Below are 24,869 nucleotides of genomic sequence, written 5' to 3' on the forward strand. Positions count from 1 at the left end.
CTTAGTGTCGGTGTGGAAGAATCTATCGCATCTGCCCGAGATTCGATCGTCAGTATCCGCATACCTATTTCAATCTCGTTTACCGGCAAGTCTCTTTACTCGTTCCGTAACACAAGATCCTGTGACTTACATTAAGTCACATTGCTTGCAAGGCTTGTGTGTGATATTGTATTACCGAGTGGGCCCCGAGATACCTCTCCGTCACACGGAGTGACAAATCCCAGTCTTGATCCATACTAACTCAAAGGACACCTTCGGAGATACCTGTAGAGCATCTTTATAGTCTCCCAGTTAAATTGTGACATTTCATACACGCAAGGCATTCCTCCGGTGCCAGTGCATTATATTATCTCATGGTCATAGGAACAAATATTTTACACACATAAAACTGTAGCAACAAAATGACACGATCAACATGCTACGTTCATTAGTTTGGGTCTAGTCCATCACATGATTCATTCAATGATGTGATCCAGTTATCAAGCAACAACATCTTGTACTTAGTCAGAAGACCTTGACTATCCTTGATCAACTGGCAAGCGAACTAGAGGATTGCTAGGGACAGTGTTTTGTCTATGTATCCACACATGTATCTAATTCTTCATTTAATACAATTATACCATGGATAATAAACGATTACCTTGATACAGGAATTTTAATAGTAACCTATTTATCATTGCTTGTAGGGCATAATTCCAACAGTCTCCCACTTGAAGTAGAGTCAATAATCTAGTCCTCACATCGTCATGCGAATTACATTGTAATAAATCTAACACCCATACAGTTCTGGTGTTGATCATGCTTTGCCCGTGGAAGAGGTTTAGTCAGCGGGTCTGCCACATTCAGATCCGTGTGCACTTTGCAGATATTCACGTCCTCCTCCTCGATGTAGTCGCGGATGAGGTTGAAGCATCGTTTGATGTGTTTGGTCTTCTTGTGAAACTGTGGTTCCTTTGCTAAGGCAATGGCACCCGTGTTGTCACAAAACAGGGTTATTGGATTCAGTGTGATCGGCACCACTCCAAGATCCCTCATGAACTGCTTCATCCAGACACCCTCCTTAGCTGCCTCCAAGGCAGCCATGTACTCCACTTCACATGTAGAATCAGCTACGACGCTTTGCTTGGAACTGCACCAGCATACCGCACCCCCATTAAGAATAAATATGTATCCAGTCTGCAACTTAGAATCGTCAGGATCTGCGTAAAAGCTTGCATCGACGTAACCTTTTACGAGGAGCTCTTTGTCACCGCCATATACGAGAAACATCTCCTTAGTCCTTTTCAGGCACTTTAGGATATTCTTGACCGCCATCCAATGATCCACTGGATTACTCTGGATCCTGCCTGCCATACTTATGGCCAGGCTAACGTCTGGTCTAGTGCACAGCATTGCATACATGATAGAACCTATAGCTGAAGCATACGGGACGGTACTCATATGCTCTCAATCTTGATCAGTTGCTGGGCACTGAGTCTTACTCAATCTCGTACCTTGTAAAACTAGCAAGAACCCCTTCTTGGATTGTTCCATTTTGAACCTCTTCAAAACTTTATCAAGGTACGTGCTTTGGGAAAGTCCTATCAGGCGTTTTGATCTATCCCTATAGATCTTTATGCCTAGAATGTAAACAGCTTCTCCTAGGTCCTTCATAGAGAAACTTTCATTCAAGTAATCCTTTATGCTCTCCAAAAGCTCCACGTCGTTTCCAATCAGTAATATGTCATCCACATATAGTATTAGGAACGCCACAGAGCTCCCACTCACTTTCTTGTAAATACAGGATTCTCCAACCACCTCCATAAACCCAAATGCTTTGATCACCTCATCAAAGCATTTATTCCAACTCCGAGATGCTTGCACCAGTCCATAAATGGATCGCTAGATCTTGTACACTTTGTTAGCATTTTTAGGATTGACAAAATCTTCGGGTTGCATCATATACAACTCTTCCTTAAGGAAACCGTTAAGGAACACCGTTTTGACATCCATCTGCCAGATTTCATAATCAAAAAATGCAGCTATCGCTAACATGATTCGGACGGACTTAAGCATCGCTACGAGTGAGAATGTCTCATCGTAGTCAATTCCTTGAACTTGTGAAAAACCCTTTGCCACAAGTCGAGCTTTATAAACGGTGACATTACCGTCAGCGTCCGTCTTCTTCTTAAAGATCCATTTGGTCTGAATAGCCTTGCGGCCTTCAGGTAGTACTTCCAAAGTCCACACATTGTTTTCATACATAGATCCTATCTCGGATTTCATGGCCTCTAGCCATTTGTTGGAATCCGTGCCCACCATTGCTTCTTCATAATTCACAGGCTCATTGTTGTCCAACAACATAATTGATACGACAGGATTACCGTACCACTCTGGAGCAGTACGCAGTCTCCTCGACCTATGAGGTCCGACAAGAACTTGAACCGGAGTTTCATGATCATCATCATTAACTTCCTCCTCAACCGGCATCGCAACGACAGGGGTTTTCCCTTGCCCTGCGCCACCATCCAGAGGGATGAGAGGTTCGACAACCTCATCAAGTTCTATCTTCCTCCCACTCAATTCTCTCGAGAGAAACTCCATCTCGGGAAAAGCTCCATTCTTAGCAACAAACAATTTGTCCTCGGATTTGAGATAGAATGTATACCCAACTGTCTCTTTTGGGTAACCTATGAAGACAAACTTTTCCGCTGTGGGTTCCAGCTTTTCAGGCTGAAGCTTTTTGACATAATCATCACATCCCCAAACTTTAAGAAATGACAACTTTGGTCTTTTGCCATACCACAACTGATATGGTGTCTTCTCAACGGATTTCGATGGTGCCCTATTTAAAGTGAATGCAGCTGTTTCAAATGCATAACCCCAAAACGATAACGGCAAATCAGTAAGAGACATCATAGATCGCACCATCTCTAATAAAGTATGATTACAACGTTTGGACACACCATTACGCTATGGTGTTCCAGGCAGTGTCAACTGTGAAACAATTCCACATTGTCTTAAGTGAGCACCAAACTCGAGACTCATATATTCACCCCCACGATCAGAACGTAGGAACTTGATCTTCTTGTTACGATGATTTTTGGACTTCACTCTGAAATTGTTTGAATTTTTCAAATGTTTCAGACTTGTGCTTCATCAAGTAGACATAACCATATCTACTCAAATCGTTAGTGAAGGTGAGAAAATAATGATACCCGCCGCGTGCCTCCACAGTCATCGGACCACACACATCAGTATGTATGATTTCCAACAAGTCACTTGCATGCTCCATTGTTCCAGAGAACGGAGTTTAGTCATCTTCTCCACGAGGCATGGTTCGCACGTGTCAAGTGAATCAAAGTCAACTGACTCCAAAAGTCCATCGGTATGGAGTTTCTTCATGCGCTTTACACCAATATGACCTAAGTGGCAGTGCCATAAAAACATGACGCTATCATTGTTAACTCTTAACTCTTTTGGTCTCAATGTTATGTATATGTGTATTATCACTATCAAGATTCAATATGAACAATCATCTCATATTGGGTGCATGACCATAAAATATATTACTCATAGAAATAGAACAACCATTATTCTGTGACTTAAACGAGTAACCGTCTCGCAATAAACAAGATCCAGATATGATGTTCATGCTTAACGCAGGCACTAAATAACATTTATTTAAGTTCAACTAATCCTGATGGTAACTGAAGTGAAAATGTGCCGATGACGATTGCATCAACCTTGGAACCATTTCCCACGCGCATCGTCAGTTCATCCTTCGCCAGCCTTCGCTTATTCCGCAGTTCCTATTTTGAGTTGCAAATATGAGCAACAGAACCAGTATCGAATACCCAGGCACTACTACGAGAGCTGGTTAAGTACACATGAATCACATGTATATCGAATATACCTGACTTTTCTTTGGCCGCCTTCTTATCAGCCAGATACTTGGGGCAATTGCGCTTCCAGTGACCCATACCCTTGCAATAATAGCAATCCGTTTCAGGCTTAGGTCCAGCTTTGGGTTTCTTCGTCGGATTGGCAACAGGCTTGCCGCTCTTCTTTGAGTTACCCTTCTTTCCTTTGCCGTTTCTCTTGAAACTAGTGGTCTTATTCACCATCAACACTTGATGCTCTTTACGGAGTTCTGACTCTGCGACTTTCAGCATCGCGAATAATTCGCCGGGTGACTTGTTCATCCCTTGCATGTTATAGTTCAAGACAAAGCCCTTATAGCTCGGTACCAGTGATTGAAGAATTCTGTCAGTGATAGCCTCTTGCGGGAGTTCAATCCCTAGCTCAGCTAGACGGTTTGAGTACCCAGACATTTTGAGCACATGTTCACTGACAGACAAATTCTCCTCCATCTTGCAAGCATAGAATTTATCCGAGGTGTCATACCTCTCGATCCGGGCATTCTCCTGAAAGATAAACTTCAACTCCTGGAACATATCATATGCTCCATGACGCTCAAAGCGACGTTGAAGTCCTGGCTCTAAGCCATACAAGTCTGCACATTGAACTACTGAGTAGTCCTCCTTGCGTGTTAACCAAGCATTTTTAACATCTTGGTCAGCCGCGGCGGGTGGTTCATCTCCTAGCGCATCATTAAGGACATAATCCTTCTTCCCAGCTTGCAGGAGCAACTTAAGATTATGATCCCAATCTACAAAGTTGCTTCCATCATCTTTCAACTTAGCTTTCTCTAGGAACGTTTTAAAATTCAGGGTGACTGTTGTGTGAGCCATTGATGTACAACACAAATATTTTCAAAGTGGACTTAGACTATGTTCAAGATAATTAGAATTTAACTAATCAAATTACTTGCTAAAGTCCCACTCAAAAACTACATCTCTCTAGTCATTTGAGTGGATCATGATCCAATTCCACTAGCTCAAGTCCGATCATCACGTGAGATGAGGATAGTTTCAGTGGTAAGCATCCCTATGCTAATCATATCAACTATATGATTCATGAGATACATTTCGGTCTCAAGTGTTCCGAGGCCATGTCTGCACATGCTAGGCTCGTCAATCTTAACCTGAGTGTTCCGTGTGTGCAACTGTTTTGCACCCGTTGTATGTGAATGTTGAGTCTTTCACACCCAATCATCACGTGGTGTCTCGAAACGACGAACTGTAGCAATGGTGCACAGTCGGGGAGAACACAATTTCGTCTTGAAATTTTAGTGAGAGATCACCTCATAATGCTACTGTCGTTCTAAGCAAAATAAGGTGCATAAAAGGATTAACATCACACGCAATTCATAAGTGACATGGTATGGCCATCATCATGTGCTTCTTGATCTCCATCACCAAAGCACCGACACGATCTTCTTGTCACCGGCGCCACACCATGATCTCCATCAACGCGTCGCCATCGGGGTTGTCGTGCTACTCATGCTATTACTACTAAAGCTACGTCTTAGCAATATAGTAAACGCATCTGCAAGCACAAACGTTAGTTTAAAGGCAACCCTATGGCTCCTGTCGGTTGCCGTACCATCGATGTGCAAGTCGATATTAACTATTACAACATGATCATCTCATACATCCAATATATCACATCATGTCATTGGCCATATCATATCACAAGCATATCCTACAAAAACAAGTTAGACGTCCTCTAATTATTGTTGCATGTTTTACATGGTTGCCATGGATAGTAGATCGCATCTTACTTACGCAAAAACCACAACGGAGATGTGGAAATTGCTATTTATCCTCTCCAAGGACCGCCTCGGTCAAAACCAATTCAACTAAAGTTGATGAAATAGACACCCGCCAGTCATCTTTATGCAACGAGGTTGCATGTCAATCGATGAAACTAGTCTCTCGTAAGCGTACGAATAATGTCGGTCCGGGCCGTTTCAATCCAATAATACCGTTGAATCGAGAAAAGACTACGGAGGGCAGCAAATCGAACATCACCGTGCAAAAAACCCTTTGTGTTCTACCGAGATAACATCTACGCATGAACCTAGCTCATGATGCCACTGTTGGGGAACGTGGTACGGGAAACAAAAAATTTCCTACGCACACGCAATACCTATCATGGTGATGTCCATCTACGAGAGGGGATTTCCGATCTATGTACCCTTGTAGATCGCACAATAGTAAGCGTTAAGAAACGCGGACGATGTAGTGGAACAACTTGCGTGATTCAAATCATCGTAGTCATACTCTTCGTCCCACGATCCGATCTAGCGCCGCAAGGATGGCACCTCCGCTTTCAGCACACGTACAGTGCAACGATGATCTCGGCCTTCTTGATCCAGCAAGAGAGACGGAGAGGTAGATGAGTTCTCCGGCAGTATGACAACGCTCCGAAGGTTGGTGGTGATCTATCCCAGAAGGGCTCCGCCCGAGCTCCGCAGAAATACGATCTAGAGGAAAAACCGTGGAGGTATGTGGTCGGGCTGCCGTGGCAAAGTTGTCTCAAATGAGCCATAATACCCCAGTATATATAGGAGGGAGGGGGAGGGACCTGCCTTGAGGCTCAAGAGAGCCCCAAGGGGTCGGCCGGACCAAGGGTGGAGGAGTCCACCTACAATCCTAGTCCAACTAGGATTGGAAGGTGGAGTCCTTCCCTTCCTTCCAACCTCCTCTTTTTTTTCTTTTCCCTTTGATTTCTTTATCTCCTGCACATAGGGCCTCTTGGGCTGTCCCACCAGCCCACTAAGGGCTAGTGCGGCACCCCTAAGGCCTATGGGCTTCCCCCGGGTGGACTGCCTACCCCCCCCCCCGCACCCCCCCGCCCCCAGTGAACAACCGGAACCCATTCGTCACTCCCGGTACATTCCCGGTTGTTGGCGAACGTCGCATGGGAAACAAAAATTTTCCTACGCGCACGAAGACCTATCATGGTGATGTCCATCTACGAGAGGGGATGAGTGATCTATGTACCCTTGTAGATCGTACAGCAGAAGCGTTAGAGAACGCGGTTGATGTAGTGGAACGTCCTCACGTCCCTCGATCCGCCCCGCGAACAATCCCGCGATCAGTCCCACGATCTAGTACCGAACGGACGGCACCTCCGCGTTCAGCACACGTACAGCTCGACGATGATCTCGGCCTTCTTGATCCAGCAAGAGAGACGGAGAGGTAGAAGAGTTCTCCGGCAGCGTGACGGCACTCCGGAGGTTGGTGATGAACTTGTCTCAGCAGGGCTCCGCCCGAGCTCCGCAGAAACGCGATCTAGAGGAAAAACCGTGGAGGTATGTGGTCGGGCTGCCGTGGAAAAGTCGTCTCAAATCAGCCCTAAAACCTCCGTATATATAGGTGGGAGGGAGGGGGCCTTGCCTTGGGGTCCAAGGACCCTCAAGGGGGTCGGCCGAGCCAAGGGGGAGGACTCTCCCCCCCAAACCGAGTTGGAGTAGGTTTGGTGGGAGGGAGTCCTCCTTCCTTCCCACCTCCTCCTTTTTTTTTTTCTTTTCCTCTTGATTTTTCTTATCTTGGCGCATAGAGCACTTGTGGGCTGTCCCACCAGCCCACTAAGGGCTGGTGTGTCTCCCCAAAGGCCTATGGGCTTCCCCGGGGTGGGTTGCCCCCCCCCCCGGTGAACTCCCGGAACCCATTCGTCATTCCCGGTACATTCCCGGTAACTCCGAAAACCTTCCGGTAATCAAATGAGGTCATCCTATATATCAATCTTCGTTTCCGGACCATTTCGGAAACCCTCGTGACGTCCGTGATCTCATCCGGGACTCCGAACAACATTCGGTAACCAACCATATAACTCAAATACGCATAAAACAACGTCGAACCTTAAGTGTGCAGACCCTGCGGGTTCAAGAACTATGTAGACATGACCTGAGAGACTCCTCGGTCAATATCCAATAGCGGGACCTGGATGCCCATATTGGATCCTACATATTCTACGAATATCTTATCGTTTGAACCTCAGTGCCAAGGATTCATATAATCCCGTATGTCATTCCCTTTGTCCTTTGGTATGTTACTTGCCCGAGATTCGATCGTTAGTATCCGCATACCTATTTCAATCTCGTTTACCGGCAAGTCTCTTTACTCGTTCCGTAATACAAGATCCCGCAACTTACACTAAGTCAAATTGCTTGCAAGGCTTGTGTGTGATGTTGTATTACCGAGTGGGCCCCGAGATACCTCTCCGTCACACGGAGTGACAAATCCCAGTCTCGATCCATACTAACTCAACGAACACCTTCGGAGATACCTGTAGAGCATCTTTATAGTCACCCAGTTACGTTGCGACGTTTGATACACACAAAGCATTCCTCCGGTGTCCGTGAGTTATATGATCTCATGGTCATAGGAACAAATACTTGACACGCAGAAAACAGTAGCAACAAAATGACACGATCAACATGCTACGTCTATTAGTTCGGGTCTAGTCCATCACATGATTCTCCTAATGATGTGATCCCGTTATCAAGTGACAACACTTGCCTATGGCCAGGAAACCTTGACCATCTTTGATCAACGAGCTAGTCAACTAGAGGCTTACTAGGGATAGTGTTTTGTCTATGTATCCACACAAGTATTGTGTTTCCAATCAATACAATTATAGCATGGATAATAAACGATTATCATGAACTAAGAAATATAATAATAACTAATTTATTATTGCCTCTAGGGCATATTTCCAACAGTCTCCCACTTGCACTAGAGTCAATAATCTAGCTCACATCACCATGTGATTCCAACGAATCCAACACCCATATAGTTATGGGGTCTGATCACGTCTTGCTCGTGAGAGAGGTTTTAGTCAACGGTTCTGAAACTTTCAGATCCGTGCGTTCTTTACAAATCTTTATGTCATTTTATAGATGCTGCTACTACGTGCTATTCGGAAATGCTCCAAATATCTACTCTACTATATGAATCCGTTTCATTACTCATAGTTATTCGGATTACTGTCAAAGCTTGCATCGACGTAACCCTTTACGACGAACTCTTTAACCACCTCCATAATCGAGAAAAATTCCTTAGTCCATTTGTTACTAAGGATAAATTTTGACCGCTGCTAGTGATTCAATCATGGATCACTCTTTGTACCTCTCAACAGACTTTGAGTCAAGGCACACATTAGGTGCGGTACACAGCATGGCATACTTTAGATTCTACGGCTAAGGCATAGAAGACGACCTTCGTCTATTCTCTTTATTCTGCCGTGGTCGGGCTTTGAGTCTTACTCAAATTCACACCTTACAACGCAACCAAGAACTCCTTCTTCGCTGATCTACTTTGAACTCCTTCAAAAACTTGTCAAAGCATGCATTTTATTGAAAGTTTAATTAAGCGCTTTTTGATCTATCTCCATAGATCTTTGATGCTCAACGTTCAAGTAGCGCAATCTAGGTATTCCTTTGAAAACTCCTTTCAAACAACCTTATATGCTTTACGGAAATTCTACATTACTTCTGAACAACAATATGTCTACCACATACACTTATCAGAAATTCTATAGTGCTCCCACTCACTTCTTTGGAAATACAAGTTTCTCATAAACCTTGTACAAACCTAAAATCTTTGATCATCTCATCAAAGTGTACATTCCAACTCCGAGATGCTTGCACCAGTCCATTGAAGGATCATTGGAGCTTGCATACTTGCTAGTATCTTTAGGATCGACAAAACCTCCTGGTTGTATCACATACAATGTTTGCTCAAGGAAACCGTCGAGGAAACAATGTTTTGACATCCTACGTGCAATATTTCATAAATAATGCATCAACAACTAACATAATTCTAACAGACCTTTAGCATCGCTACGAGTGAGAAAGTCTCATCATAGTCAACTGTTTGATCTTGTCGAAAACATCTTTGCGACAAGTCGAGCTTTTCTTAATAGTGACTTATCACCATCATCGTCTGTTTTCCTTTAAAGATCCATCTTTACTCAATAGTCCTATGACCATCAAGTAATTCTTCTCAAAGTCTACACTTTGTTTTCATACATGGATCCTCTCTCGGATTTCATGGCTTCCGGCCATTTGTCGGAATCTGGGCCCACCATCGCTTTCTCCATAACTCGTAGGTTCACTGTTGCTCAACAACTTGACCTCCAAGACAGGGTTACCGTACCACTCTGTAGTAGTACGCGACCTTGTCAACCTACCAGGCTTGTAGTAACTTGATCCGATGCTTGATGATCACCATCATCAGCTTCCACTTCAATTGGTGTAGGCGCCACAGGAACAACTTCCTGCGCCCTGCTACACACTGGTTGAAGTGATGGTTCAATAACCTCATCAAGTTCTACTACCCTCCCACTCAATTCTTTCGAGAGAAATCTTTCCTCGAGAAAGGATCCGTTTTTTCTAGAAACAAACACTTTGCTTTCGGATCTGAGATAGGAGGTGTACCCAACTGTTTTGGATATCCTATGAATATGCATTTATCCGCTTTGGGCTCGAGCTTATCAGACTGAAACTTTTTCACATAAGTGTCGAAGCCCGAAACTTTCAAGAAACGACAGTTTAGATTTCTCTAAACCTCAGTCTATACTGTGTCATCTCAACGGAAATACGCGGTGCCCTATTTAAAGTGAATGCGGTTGTCTTTAATGCATAACCCATAAACGATAGTGGTAATTTGATAAGAGACATCATAGTATGCACCATACCAAATGGTGCGTGGCTATGACATTCAGACACATCATCACACTATGATGTTCCAGGTGGCATGAACTGCGAACCAATTTCCACATTGTCTTAACTGCTTACCAAAACTCGTAACTCAGATATTCATTTCTATGATCATATCGTAGACAGTTTATCCTCTTGTTACGACGAACTTCACTCTGAAACGGAATTGAACTTTTCAACATTTCAGACTTGTGATTCATTACGTAAATACTCCTGTATCAACTCAAATCGTCAGTGAAGTAAGAACATAATGATATCCACTACGTGCCTCAACACCCATTGGACTGCGTACATCAAAATGTATCACTTCCAACAAGTTACTATCTTATTTCATCTCAATGAAAACAAGGCCTTGCTCATGTGGTATGATTTGCATGTCACTAGTGATTCGAAATCAGGTGAGTACAAAGATCCATCAACATGGAGCCTCTTCATGCAATTTATACTAACATGACTCAAGCGGCAGTGCCACAAGTAAGTGGTACTATCATCATTAACTCGTATCTTTTGGCACCAATATCATGAACATGTGTAACACTACGATCGAGATTCAATAAACCATTGAAGGTGAATATTCAAGAAAATAGAGTAACCATTATTCTCTTTAAATGAATAATCGTATTGCAATAAACACGATCCAATCATGTTCATGCTTAACGCAAGCACCAAATAACAATTATTTAGGTTTAACACCAATCCCGATGGTAGAGGGAGCGTGCGACGTTTGATCATATCAACCTTGGAAACACTTCCAACACGTATCGTCACCTCGCCTTTAGCTAGTCTCCGTTTATGCCGTAGCTTTCATTTCGTGTTACTAGTCACTTAGCAACCGAACCGGTATCCAATACCCTCATGCTACTAGGAGTACTAGTAAAGTACACATCAACATCATGTATATCAAATACACTTCTTTCGACTTTTGCCAGCCTTCTTATCTACCAAGTATCTAGAGTTGCTCCGCCTCAGTGACTGTTCCCCTTATTACAGAAGCACTTAGTCTCGGGTTTGGGTTTAATCTTGGGTCTCTTCATTAGTGCAGCAACTGTTTTGCCATTTGACGAAGTATCCCTTCTAGCCCTTGCCTTTCTTGAAACTTAGTGGTTTTACAAACCATCAACTATTGATGCTCCTTCTTGATTTCTACTTTCGCAGTGTCAAACATCACGAATCGCTCAAGGATCATTGTATGTATCCTTGATATGTTATAGTTCATCACGAAGCTCTCACAGCTTGGTGGCAGTGACTTTGGAGAACTATCACTATCTCATCTGGAAGATTAACTCCCACTTGATTCAAGCGATTGTCGTACTCAGACAATCTGAGCACATGCTCAACGATTGAGCCTTTCTCCTTTACTTTGTGGACAAAGAATCTTGTCGGAGGTCTCGTACCTCTTAACAAGGGCACAAGCATGAAATCACAATTTCATCTCTTTAGAACATCACTTATGTTCCGTGACGTTTTACAACGTTTTCGGCGCCTTGCTTCTAAGCCATTAAGTATTTTGCACTGAACTATCGTGTAGTCATCAGCAACGTGTATGTCGGATGTTCATAGCATCCACAGACGATGCTCGAGGTGCAGCACACCGAGTGGTGCATTAAGGACATAAGCCTTCTGCGTAGCAACGAGGACAATCCTCGGTTTTACAGACTCAGTCTGCAAAGTTTTCTACTATCAATTTTCAACTAAATTTTCTCTAGGAACATATAAAAATAGTAGAGCTATAGCACAAGCTACATCGTAATTCGCAAAGACCATTAGACTATGTTCATGACAATTAGTTCAATTAATCATATTACTTAAGAACTCCCACTCAAAAAGTACATCTCTCTAGTCATTTGAGTGGTACATGATCCAAATCCACTATCTCAAGTCCGATCATCACGTGAGTCGAGAATAGTTTCAGTGGTAAGCATCTCTATGCTAATCATATCAACTATACGGTTCATGCTCGACCTTTCGGTCTCATGTGTTCCGAGGCCATGTCTGTACATGCTAGGCTCGTCAAGGTTAACCCGAGTGTTCCGCATGCGCAACTGTTTTGCACCCGTTGTATGTGAACGTTGAGTCTATCACACCCGATCATCACGTGGTGTCTCGAAACGACGAACTGTAGCAACGGTGCACAGTCGGGGAGAACACAATTTCGTCTTGAAATTTTAGTGAGAGATCACCTCATAATGCTACCGTCGTTCTAAGCAAAATAAGGTGCATAAAAGGATTAACATCACATGCAATTCATAAGTGACATGATATGGCCATCATCACGTGCTTCTTGATCTCCATCACCAAAGCACCGACACGATCTTCTTGTCACCGGCGCCACACCATGATCATCCATCAACGTGTTGCCATCGGGGTTGTCGTGCTACTTATGCTATTACTACTAAAGCTACATCCTAGCAAAATAGTCAACGCATCTGCAAGCACAAACGTTAGTATAAAGACAACCCTATGGCTCCTGCCGGTTGCCGTACCATCGACGTGCAAGTCGATATTTCTATTACAACATGATCATCTCATACATCCAATATATCACATCACATCGTTGGCCATATCACATCACAATCATACCCTGCAAAAACAAGTTAGACGTCTTCTAATTTTGTTCTTGCATGTTTTACGTGGTGACCAAGGGTATCTAGTAGGATCGCATCTTACTTACGCAAACACCACAACAGAGATATATGAGTTGCTATTTAACCTCATCGAAGGACCTCCTCGGTCAAATCCGATTCAACTAAAGTTGGAGAAACCGTCACTTGCCAGTCATCTTTGAGCAAAGGGGGTTACTCGTAATGATGAAACCAGTCTCTCGTAAACGTACGAGTAATGTCGGTCCAAGCCGCTTCAATCCAACAATACCGCGGAATCAAGAAAAGACTAAGGAGGGCAGCAAAACGCACATCACCGCCCACAAAAACTTTTGTGTTCTACTCGAGAAGACATCTACGCATGAACCTAGCTCATGATGCCACTGTTGGGGAACGTCGCATGGGAAACAAAAATTTTCCTACGCGCACGAAGACCTATCATGGTGATGTCCATCTACGAGAGGGGATGAGTGATCTACGTACCCTTGTAGATCATACAGCAGAAGCGTTAGAGAACGCGGTTGATGTAGTGGAACGTCCTCACGTCCCTCGATCCGCCCCGCGAACAATCCCGCGATCAGTCCCACGATCTAGTACCGAACGGACGGCACCTCCGCGTTCAGCACACGTACAGCTCGACCATGATCTCGGCCTTCTTGATCCAGCAAGAGATACGGAGAGGTAGAAGAGTTCTCCGACAGCGTGACGGCGCTCCGGAGGTTGGTGATGACCTTGTCTTAGCAGGGCTCCACCCGAGCTCCGCAGAAACGCGATCTAGAGGAAAAACCGTGGAGGTATGTGGTCGGGCTGCCGTGGAAAAGTCGTCTCAAATCAGCCCTAAAACCTCCGTATATATAGGTGGGAGGGAGGGGGCCTTGCCTTGGGGTCCAAGGACCCTCAAGGGGGTCGGCCGAGCCAAGGGGGAGGACTCTCCCCCCCAAACCGAGTTGGACTAGGTTTGGTGGGAGGGAGTCCTCCTTCCTTCCCACCTCCTCCTTTTTTTTCCTCTTGATTTTTCTTCTCTTGGCGCATAGAGCACTTGTGGGCTGTCCCACCAGCCCACTAAGGGCTGGTGTGTCTCCCCAAAGGCCTATGGGCTTCCCCGGGGTCAGTTGCCCCCCCCGGTGAACTCCCGGAACCCATTCGTCATTCCCGGTACATTCCCGGTATCTCCGAAAACCTTCCGGTAATCCAATGAGGTCATCCTATATATCCATCTTCGTTTCCGGACCATTCCGGAAACCCTCGTGACATCCGTGATCTCATCCGGGACTCCGAACAACATTCGGTAACCAACCATATAACTCAAATACGCATAAAACAACGTCGAACCTTAAGTGTGCAGATCCTGTGGGTTCGAGAACTATGTAGACATGACCCGAGAGACTCCTCGGTCAATATCCAATAGCGGGACCTGGATGCCCATATTGGATCCTACATATTCTACGAAGATCTTATCGTTTGAACCTCAGTGCCAAGGATTCATATAATCCCGTATGTCATTCCCTTTGTCCTTCAGTATGTTACTTGCCCGAGATTCGATCGTCAGTATCCGCATACCTATTTCAATCTCGTTTACCAGCAAGTCTCTTTACTCGTTCCGTAATACAAGATCCCGCAACTTACACTAAGTCACATTGCTTGCAAGGCTTGTGTGTGATGTTGTATTACCGAGTGGGCCCCGAGATACCTCTCCGTCACATGGAGTGACAAATCCCAGTCTCGATCCATACTAACTCAACGAACACCTTCGGAGATACCTGTAGAGCATCTTTATAGTCACCCAGTTACGTTGCAACGTTTGATACACACAAAGCAGTCCTCCGGTGTCCTTGAGTTATATGATCTCATGGTCATAGGAACAAATACTTGACACGCAGAAAACAGTAGCAACAAAATGACACGATCAACATGCTACGTCTATTAGTTTGGGTCTAGTCCATCACATGATTCTCCTAATGATGTGATCCCGTTATCAAGTGACAACACTTGCCTATGGCCAGGAAACCTTGACCATCTTTGATCAACGAGCTAGTCAACTAGAGGCTTACTAGGGATAGTGTTTTGTCTATGTATCCACACAAGTATTGTGTTTCCAATCAATACAATTATAGCATGGATAATAAACGATTATCATGAACTAAGAAATATAATAATAACTAATTTATTATTGCCTCTAGGGCATATTTCCAACACCGGTAATATCCAAAAACTTTTCGATAATCAAATGAGGTCATCCTATATATCAATCTACGGTTTCGGACCATTCCGGAAACCCTCGTGATGTCCGTTATCCCATCTGGGACTCTGAACAACATTCGGTAACCAACCATATAACTCAAATACGCATAAAACATCGCCGAACCTTAAGTGTGCAGACCCTGCGGGTTCGAGAACTATGTCGACATGACCCGAGGGACTCCACGGTCAATATCCAATAGCGGGACCTGGATGCCCATAATAGATCCTACATATTCTACGAAGATCTTATCGATTGAACCTAAATGCCAAGGATTCATATAATCCCGTATGTCATTCCCTTTGTCCTTCGGTATGTTACTTGCCCGAGATTCGATCATCAGTATCCGCATACCTATTTCAATCTCGTTTACCGGCAAGTCTCTTTACTCGTTCCGTAACACAAGATCCCGTGACTTACATTAAGTCACATTGCTTGCAAGGCTTTTGTGTGATGTTGTATTACCGAGTGGGCCCCGAGATACCCCTCCGTCACATGGAGTGAAAAATCCCAGTCTTGATACATACTAACTCAAAGGACACCTTCGGAGATACCTGTAGAGCATATTTGTAGTCACCCAGTTATGTTGTGACGTTTGATACACACAAGGCATTCCTCCGGTGCCAGTGAGTTATATGATCTCATGGTCATAGGAACAAATACTTGACACGCAGAAAACAGTAGCAACAAAATGACACGATCAACATGCTATGTTCATTAGTTTGGGTCTAGTCCATCACCTGATTCACTCAATGATGTGATCCAGTTATCAAGCAACAACATCTTGTACATAGTCAAAAGACGTTGTCTATCCTTGGTCAACTGGCTAGCCAACTAGAGGCTTGCTAGGGACAGTGTTTTGTCTAAGTATCCACACATGTATCTAAGTCTTCATTTAATACAATTATAGCATGGATAATAAAAGATTATCTTGATACAGGAATTATAATAATAACTTATTTATCATTGCCTCTAGGGCATAATTCCAACAGAAACGAACAGGAGAGTGTAGTGGAGTTGCCCACGGCAGCGACGAGCTCCTCGATGCGCTGGAGTCACTCGTGGTGGCGGTCAGGAGCGGGCTGGTAGCGGAGCAGCTCGGTGGCCATGGCGAGCGCGCGCCTGCCGTGTGGCATCTCCGGTGGGGCGTGCGAGGACGCCCGGGAGCCCCGGACGAGCGACGGAGTGGTTGTGCGGCTGTCCCAGTGCTCAGTAACTGGCTGGGAGGAACCTTGTTCCACCTGAACTTCAGGGCCGGTGGCAGCGTTCACCACTGGGGACGGCGACCGGCGCGCGCCGGCGGCACCCGTGGGCGCTGTCTGAGCAACGCGTGTGGTGCAGCTCTATGCGCGAGCCCGGCGAGCGTCCACCATCGGAGCGTCAAAGCTTTGAGAAGGCGGAGCTTGGAGAAAACACTGACACGCCCCCTACCCGACGCGCCAAATGTCGGATTTCGGGCTCAGCGAAACCCTAAGGATTCGAACACAGGGGCGTGTACGAGGGTCTCTCGCTACATAGCTTCGCCTAGATCGCTACTCGATGGAAATGATGAAGGACTCACTCGATGGTGAGGGAACCACAAAACACAGCAGTTTACCCTGGTTCGGGCCGTCGCGAAGCGTAAAACCCTACACCTGCTTTTAGTGGATTGCCTCTCGCGGAGGTTGGTGGATGAACTAGTACAGTGCTCTCGAGGCTGTGGAGGCTAAGCAGCTTGGTGTGTTGCTCTAGGGACAAAATGAACCGATCCCCACACCAAGTGTTCTACCCTTTCTATTTATAGCAGAGGCCTGGGTCCACTTCCCTCATAGCTTCTCAAGGAAGGGATCCCAAAGAGGCAAATTTTGAAGGAGAATAGGGGAACATGCTCCCCTGCCCAAAGGTGGTCTTCGCCCGCAAAGTATCTGCACGCGCTGCAGGGACAGGCCCGAGGATGACGTTTGTCCTACTGGCGGGTGGCGGCGGCTTCGTTACACCAGAAGGGAAACCTTTGGAAGATTCCTTTGGAACCCCGGTACGCTTCTGCCCCCTTTGCACTAAAGGGGAAACTGTTCCGTCCTGCCATCTGTTGCTCGCCTGTCCTTCCCTAGCGTCACCCTTGACTCATGAGGCCGTGCCTTGCCTCAGAATATCCGCCGCTCTGGAGGGGTCCCGAGGAGGCCCCCCTGCGGGTCTTGACGCTCCTCCTCCTCGTGAGGCTTGGGCCCTCATGAGGGACTTACCTTGAACGGTGTCGGTCCTGTCGGTTTGTGTTGATGAGGTGAGCCTGCCCTGGGCCACACGCAGGTAAGTCTGGGTACCCCCATTTCCAGAATGCCAACAGGTGCCATGCATATAGAAGGTCCTTTCCATAATTTTATCTAATGGGTCGGTCCATCCCTGTTCCCTTTAAATGGTTTCTTATGCTGTTTAGGTTTTGAGCTGCGGCCGCCACCATTTACGGGTGTGTCATCGGTGTCACCATTACAGTGGCGGCGTTTTATCTTGTTTCGCCTTGGCTTGTCATTTCCATCCTGAACTTCAGCGGTGTCGAGATCGTCCGCATTATGGCCATGCCGATGTTGCCAATTGTCCTCGTGTGCACAAAAGATGGTCATTAGGGAAGTGAGAGCGGACATTGTTCTCGGCCTATCCTGGCCGAGCTCGCGAGCCAGCAATTCATCCCATATATTGTGCCTGAAGGAGGCTATCACCTCGGCATTCGGATAATCCACGATATGGTTCTTCTTGGTTAGGAACCTATTCCCGAATTCTAGGGCCGATTCACCCAGCTTTTGCACAACGTTGCTCATGTCAGAGGAGTCTAGTGGTCAGACATAGGTTTCCTGAAAAGTAGACAGGAAGGCTTCTTCAAGCTCTTCCCAGCTTCCGATGCAATTTTTGGGTAAACTGTTTAGCCAATGTCGCAGTGGCCCTTTTAGCTTTAGGGGTTGGTACTTAATTGCGTGAACGTCATCTCCACTGGTCATATGGATGTTGAGAAGGAAAACTTATATCCACACGGTAAGGTCAGTAGTCATGTCGTATTGTTCTATATTCACGGGTTTAAACCCTTCCGGGAATTGTTGTTGCATGACCTCATCTGTAAAGCATAGTGGGTGGGCGGCGCCTCTGACCCGATCTATATTGTGCAGAAGATCAGCTGTTGGTTGTGCCCGGTATGATTCCCGATCTGTGTTGCTATGGGTAAACCGAGGTTGGTCTCCATCCCATTAGTGGGAGAGTACCTTCTAGATCCATAGACGGACCTGTTGCGACCCGTTATGTTGTCCAAGTCGCAACGTAGGTCCTGTTTGCCCTTGGGTTGCACATGTTCCTTTCCTTTCCTGCAGGGAGGCTCGGGTCTATACTCGGCTTCTCTGGCCTCTCTGTCTTGCCCTCGAGGTGGCGATCGGGCTTTGTACGCCTCGAGGACACGGGCTCTGGAGCCTCATCATCGAACTGAGGCAGCAGGCGCCGGTGGGGGTAGCTTTTGTTTTGATCCGGCCACTTGGTGCTATATCCTTCTTCGGCTACCAGTACATTTGTCCATCTATTGTTGATGGTGTCTTGCTTCATTTGGAGGCTGTGAGCGGTAGCTATGAGCTTCTTCCTGAATCATTCCTCACCCGCAATCACCAAGGAAACTGTGAAGTCTATGGCCTCTAGACTTTGTTCCGCATTGTCAAGAGGGACGTAGTTTTCATCGTTTGAATCTTTGGTGTCATCAGTATCGGACTGGCCCTCAGGCTTGTTTGGATCCTTCTGTGGCTGCTCGGGAGCTCCGAGGTTATCGAGGTCTTCAAGGGTTTTGTTTTCCCTGGTTCCCTGTATGGTCCCCCTTCCCTTGTTCGCCTTGGCTTGTTTACACTGCCTTCGGCGCTTTGATGGCTTCTCTGTGGACTTATTGCTATTTTTATGGTGACGTGATCGCCATCGCCGTCGGATGTGTCCGACATGTATAGTTGTAGGTGGAGGTGGAGGTGGCAGTCCACCTCCCGGTATTTACAGGGCCGGGGTCATCAGCTCATAATCCATGTCTTCAACCTCCTCGGAGGCGTAATCCAACATGTCAGTTAATTCTTCGACGGTGGCTACCAAGTGGGTCGTGGGTGGGTCTTAAAAGTCCTCATAATCCGTATCTAGACCGGAACGAGCATAGGCCGGGTTCGGTGTTTCCATGATTTTCAACGACTGGATCATGTCGGGCATCTCGTTTAACATCGAGAGGCTATACTGATCGGTCTCTTGGTGGTTATTGCGGTTGACCTCCGTAGTTTCCGCGAGGGACGCGTGTTCAACAATGGCAGTTTGTTGTTGCCCGGGCGCAGAAGTCGGATTCAGTATCAAAGCCAACTCTTTGACAAATAGGTGACCGAGGTCGTGGCTGAGCAAGAAAGCCCGAAGCCAAATCTTTGGGATTTTGGACCTCATCGAACGAAACCGTGAACTTAGCAGGGAAAATATCGCCCTAGGAGTCGGCGGAGAAATCGAGATTCCGGAACCTTATCTCCTGATCGGGGATGAAGCCTCCGAAAGAGCCAAGGTGGCCGGTTGGGTCGGCACGCAGTGTGAAGCTGCCGAACATGAGAACCTGCCCGGGGACAGAGATGGCCCCGTTGCTGATTCGATCGCTTATGATTAAGCGAGCCATCAATCCTTTCGGTGATCTCATAGCAGAACTCTCAATGAAAGCACCAATGTCGGTGTCAAAACCGACGGATCTCAGGTAGGGGGTCCCAAGCGGTGAACCTTGGATCAATGTGTTACACGGCATGAAGGAGACAGTGTTTACCCAGGTTAGGATTACAGAGTTGATCTACCTCGAGATCGTATGATCTAGAACCCTAGATGAGTCAACCTGCCTATGTGGATGAAACCCTTTGGTTTATGTACACACCACGGGTTCCTAGGGTTACATACAACCGACCTCCAGACGGGACAGATGCGCCGATCTAGCCTACTTAACTTGGACGACACTGCAGTCTTTGGAGCTTTCGCTCTACAACATGAGGTCATCTGACAGTCCGGTCTTCAATAATATGGCCCATTAAGTTGGCCTCCAAGATATGGGCCGATCATCTGAGGACCCCTTATTCCTGGAGTCCCTCAATGATGACAACTATTTTTCCATAAGTAATCATGGCTTTGTTTTTCTTTGCTTCAACTTCTGTTTTTTTACAATTCGACCAGCGCATCCCGTGCCAGCAAGACGGTATGTCTGGGAGAAGCTTGGTTTCCAAGAGATGGAGAATATTGAGGTGAGGAGAGCTCACCATAGGACTAAACATGGTTCCAGATTTCGGGTTAAACTATACAATACATTTAATCACTCGCATTTTGGTTCGTCAAATTGGGAAGTTGTGGGCAAGGTATACGGATTTTAGGAGATACGTAAATAACCTTCGATGTTCGTGATGCAGATGATATTGAAGGTAATATCAAGTTTGGGTGGATGTCAATATGCTTCCAGTTTTACCTTTATGTGAGTTTGTCAACCATATTTATTATGTAATTTGTATTGTTTGTTCTAAAATAGTTGGTATTCATCCATACTAAGCTTGTTTATTTACAATTTATAGCTTATTTTCTTTCTTCTTGTGAAACATGAAAGATAGTAGACAGGACAAGCTACAATTATGGATCATATCTAACTTGGGAGGAGAAGGATTCTGTTGTCACCTCCGTTAATGGTTCCATGTCTACTATGTACAACATGCATTATGGAGCTGGACCAAATTATACAGTATACATGTCACTAGTGCATCGGTTGAGGGCTGATGACATTCGCACAAATATCTTGGTAAGAGCTTCTAACTACACTACTATTACGTAAATCACATTGCTAAATATGCTACTATTACGTAAATCACATTGCTAAATATGCTACTATTACGTAAATCACATTGCTAAATATGCTACTATTATGTTCTTCAACAAAACTGCCAAAAGATGTTGTGCCTCCATTGATGCATGGAGAAGGTGAAATTCTCGCTCGTGTGTCCCTTTCATTTAGCAATACTCAATTGAGCGCAGGCCACAAGGAAAACTCCAAATTTAAGCATGGATAGAAATAAAGAAGGATCGCAACCCACAAGTTGGAGACCATTGGATCTCTTTGCTTCATCACGGAGACTTATGTGTTTCTCTGTTTTTATAACATTTTACCGAAGAGAGAGTACTAGGTCCTATGAGAGAGAGAGCTTTCTTGTTTATAGTATGTGCTATCTAGAAGAGAGGACATTTTCTATTTTATGATATTCTGTACTAGTGGTTAACTTGGCATGATTAAGATGATCATGAGTTGTTTGATGATTAATATGACGATATAAGTTCTTATCTGACTAACAATGATGAGTTATTATATGCCATAGATTATATTAAAGTGGATGGGTGCAAGTTATTAATTGAATTAGTAGGTTAATATGATGTTACGACGATAGAGAAGTGTCGAATGAAGGGAATCCTTTCATCCGACACTTGTGTGGCATCTTAAAATCATATTTTTCTACTAATTCAAATTGATCACTTGCATGGATCCACATTAATCTAAATGATGTCTCTTGCATAGTTATTACTGATGTTGCATATCAATATGTATAACCATGTGTAAATACTATATATATATATATATATAAGTACTCGCGATTAGTGGTGGCGAGGGAACAGAACCTCACTGTTAATAGCTAGTAGTAGGGTGGGATGGGCAACACACTACTGATACGCTTATCACCAGTAATGTGGGGCGACCCACGCTACTGATAACTTTAACTATAGCGCCCTAGCAGTAGTGTGGCACCCCGCACTACTGATATGGAAAAAACCGAACTACTACTAGGCTTTTCCCTAGTAGTGTGAGGGGGCGATAGGGATTATGTGGCTGCGGTGGCTGAGAACGGTATCTATGGCAACGCTCGGCCATGGCGACAGGAGTGTGAGAGAGAGGACGGGGGAGGGGTGATGGAGGGGGTCTACAAGATGCGGACGGCAACGGGGAGTGTCTATACTCACCGTCGTGCTGGCATGGGGGAGGCTAGGTAGGAAAGTAGTGTGGTTGCACGCGGCGGGCGTCGTGGCAGGTTCTCGTGTGCCTTCTGGCAGGAGGAAGAAGACGCCCTTGTGCTTTGCCAACTGGGCTGGGACGACCAGTTGAGTTTGAGGTAAGGTTTCTCTCTCTCTCTCTCTCTCTCTCTCTCTCTCCTTATTTATTTCTGTTTTCTAATTATTTCAATCTGTTTTGATTTAGCAAAAAACTAAATGATGTTAAATAAATCTTGCAAATTTTTGTGGATGCCATATGAATTATTTTAGAGTCCCTTGTAGAGTTCTAGAATTATTGGAGCATCCACGATATATATAGCATTTAAGTGGCTCCAATTCAAATAAAAATTAGTTAAATCAAAAACTAAAATTACTAGGAAAAATGTGCATCGCCTCTCGTAGATGTTATCAACATTTTCAAAAAAAATCATGGACATTTTTAAGGCCATTTTGGTTTAAAAAATGATCTTGATGCATGAGTACAAATACCACTACTTGCAAACAAATTCTAGGGTCGTGACAATCGTCATGCCGGGCGAAGCCGCCAAGGCCTTGGCCAGGATGCCTTAGGCGGATCTAGCCTCAATGGTCGTGGATCGTGGATGGCCACCTCCACCAACGGTTGTTCCTTCCACGATTGTGGCTGGGACGACCATGAATTGCTGACGACTACCGTCGCCCACACCTTCCTACCCAATCTTGTGCTCCTTCCACCCACTACAAGTCCTGACATCCCCATTCTTTTCCTCCATGTGCACCACCTCAACTCATGTAGTGCGCACGGTGAGTATGTGCGTTCCGATGCCGCGTGCGTGCCGTGCGGTGAGTGTGGGGCAGTCTCCGTATTTTTGTGCAGCTCCGGCGTGGACAGAAGTGTCTCTGGTCTTGGCCAACAACTTATCAGAGTTGGTGAAGACCTCTGCTTTGGCGTTTTGTTACAAGTGAGATGTGCAGCTAGGTATGAGGAATGATGCAGTTCGGTACAAGCAAGATATGCACCTAGCTATACGGCCACAACCCTGCTTTGATTTGTATGTATTTGTGTCGAGCGTTCCACTGGAGTTTGGCAAGAATGTACTATCATTATATGGAATGTGTGTCCATGCAGCTCACAGCGTGTGAGGTTGCAATCCGTGTGGTCTGGCGAGGGAAGGGTGACGACTCCTAGGGATTTGCATATTGACACCCTGTTGCATGCGCTTCACATATCATGATGCTTATAAAACGACAAAAAAGTAATGCAATTTACTTATATTCTTGTTGCGGCTCCCTTTCCTCCTAATGTGCACTACATACGTCTTGTCCACTACTTTGTTTTCCAAAATAGTTAATTGCATGAGCACTATGTTGCTAGATGGTGTTTACTTTTTCATACATGTCGTGGTTCACTTCTCTCGCCTTTGGTGTCCACTATCGTCCATAAAAGGTTAAAAAGAAAAAAAGAAATTCCGCAGTTCACTTGCCCATCAGATTTAGTGCAGTTTTTTTCTCAAGCAGCATGGTACATTGTGTGATGTTGTTCATCTCGTAATTGCAGAAAATTGTTACACAATGATAAGCGAAAATAATGTGGTTCACTTCTTGATAGTGTGGTGGTTCACTTATGCACTTCACTTTTCCATCTTGGAAAAACGTTGAATAAAACAAACCATGTAGTTCACTTTCCGGTTAGATGCAATGTGGTTTTCCATCTCAAGCAACGCATTCTTTTGTCTGATGCGGTGCACATGTCGATTTTGTTGTGATAAAAAATTGAGTGTGTGGATTTCGGTAATTTCAGAACGGCTCTTAAATCGTAAGGAATTGGAAAGAGTGTTCTACAGGAAAAAGTTCTGTCTCTTGGTTATCTTTCCAACAGCGTATCATTTCCATCGTTCCGATGAGCAGTTTGTCAAAAATGACGAAATACGCTCGCTGTCACTCATGGGCTACCATACCCTTTTCAAAATTCATTTAAAACCATGAGGAATCTCACCAAATACCTAACATATGAAAGCAGCACCTATTCCATTGCTTTCCAACACCGTATCACATTCCTCCTTCTGAAAAATAGTTAAAAAACTACAGCGAAAACCATTTCCAAAAAATCAAAAATTTGAACTACAAAATTCCACTTTTCGGAAAATTTAAAACTATTGTCAAAGAATAAATAATTAGAGAATGTAATCTGCATGAAAAGTTTGCGCCTCGATGATATCTTTCCAACTCCATATCATTTGGTTCATTTCGATGAGCAGTTTAGAAAAAACATGAAAATATGCTTGCTGCCACTCGTCGGGCGCCCACCATTTTCGGAACTTCTCTAAACCCGTGAGGAATCTCGAGAAGTGTTCAACATGGAGAAGTTGTGCATTTTCTGTCGTTATCTAATGTTATATTATCCGCCTTGTTCAAAAAA

Source organism: Hordeum vulgare, chromosome 4H (genome assembly GCF_904849725.1).
Source record: "Hordeum vulgare subsp. vulgare chromosome 4H, MorexV3_pseudomolecules_assembly, whole genome shotgun sequence".
NCBI classification, from domain to species: Eukaryota; Viridiplantae; Streptophyta; class Magnoliopsida; order Poales; family Poaceae; genus Hordeum; species Hordeum vulgare.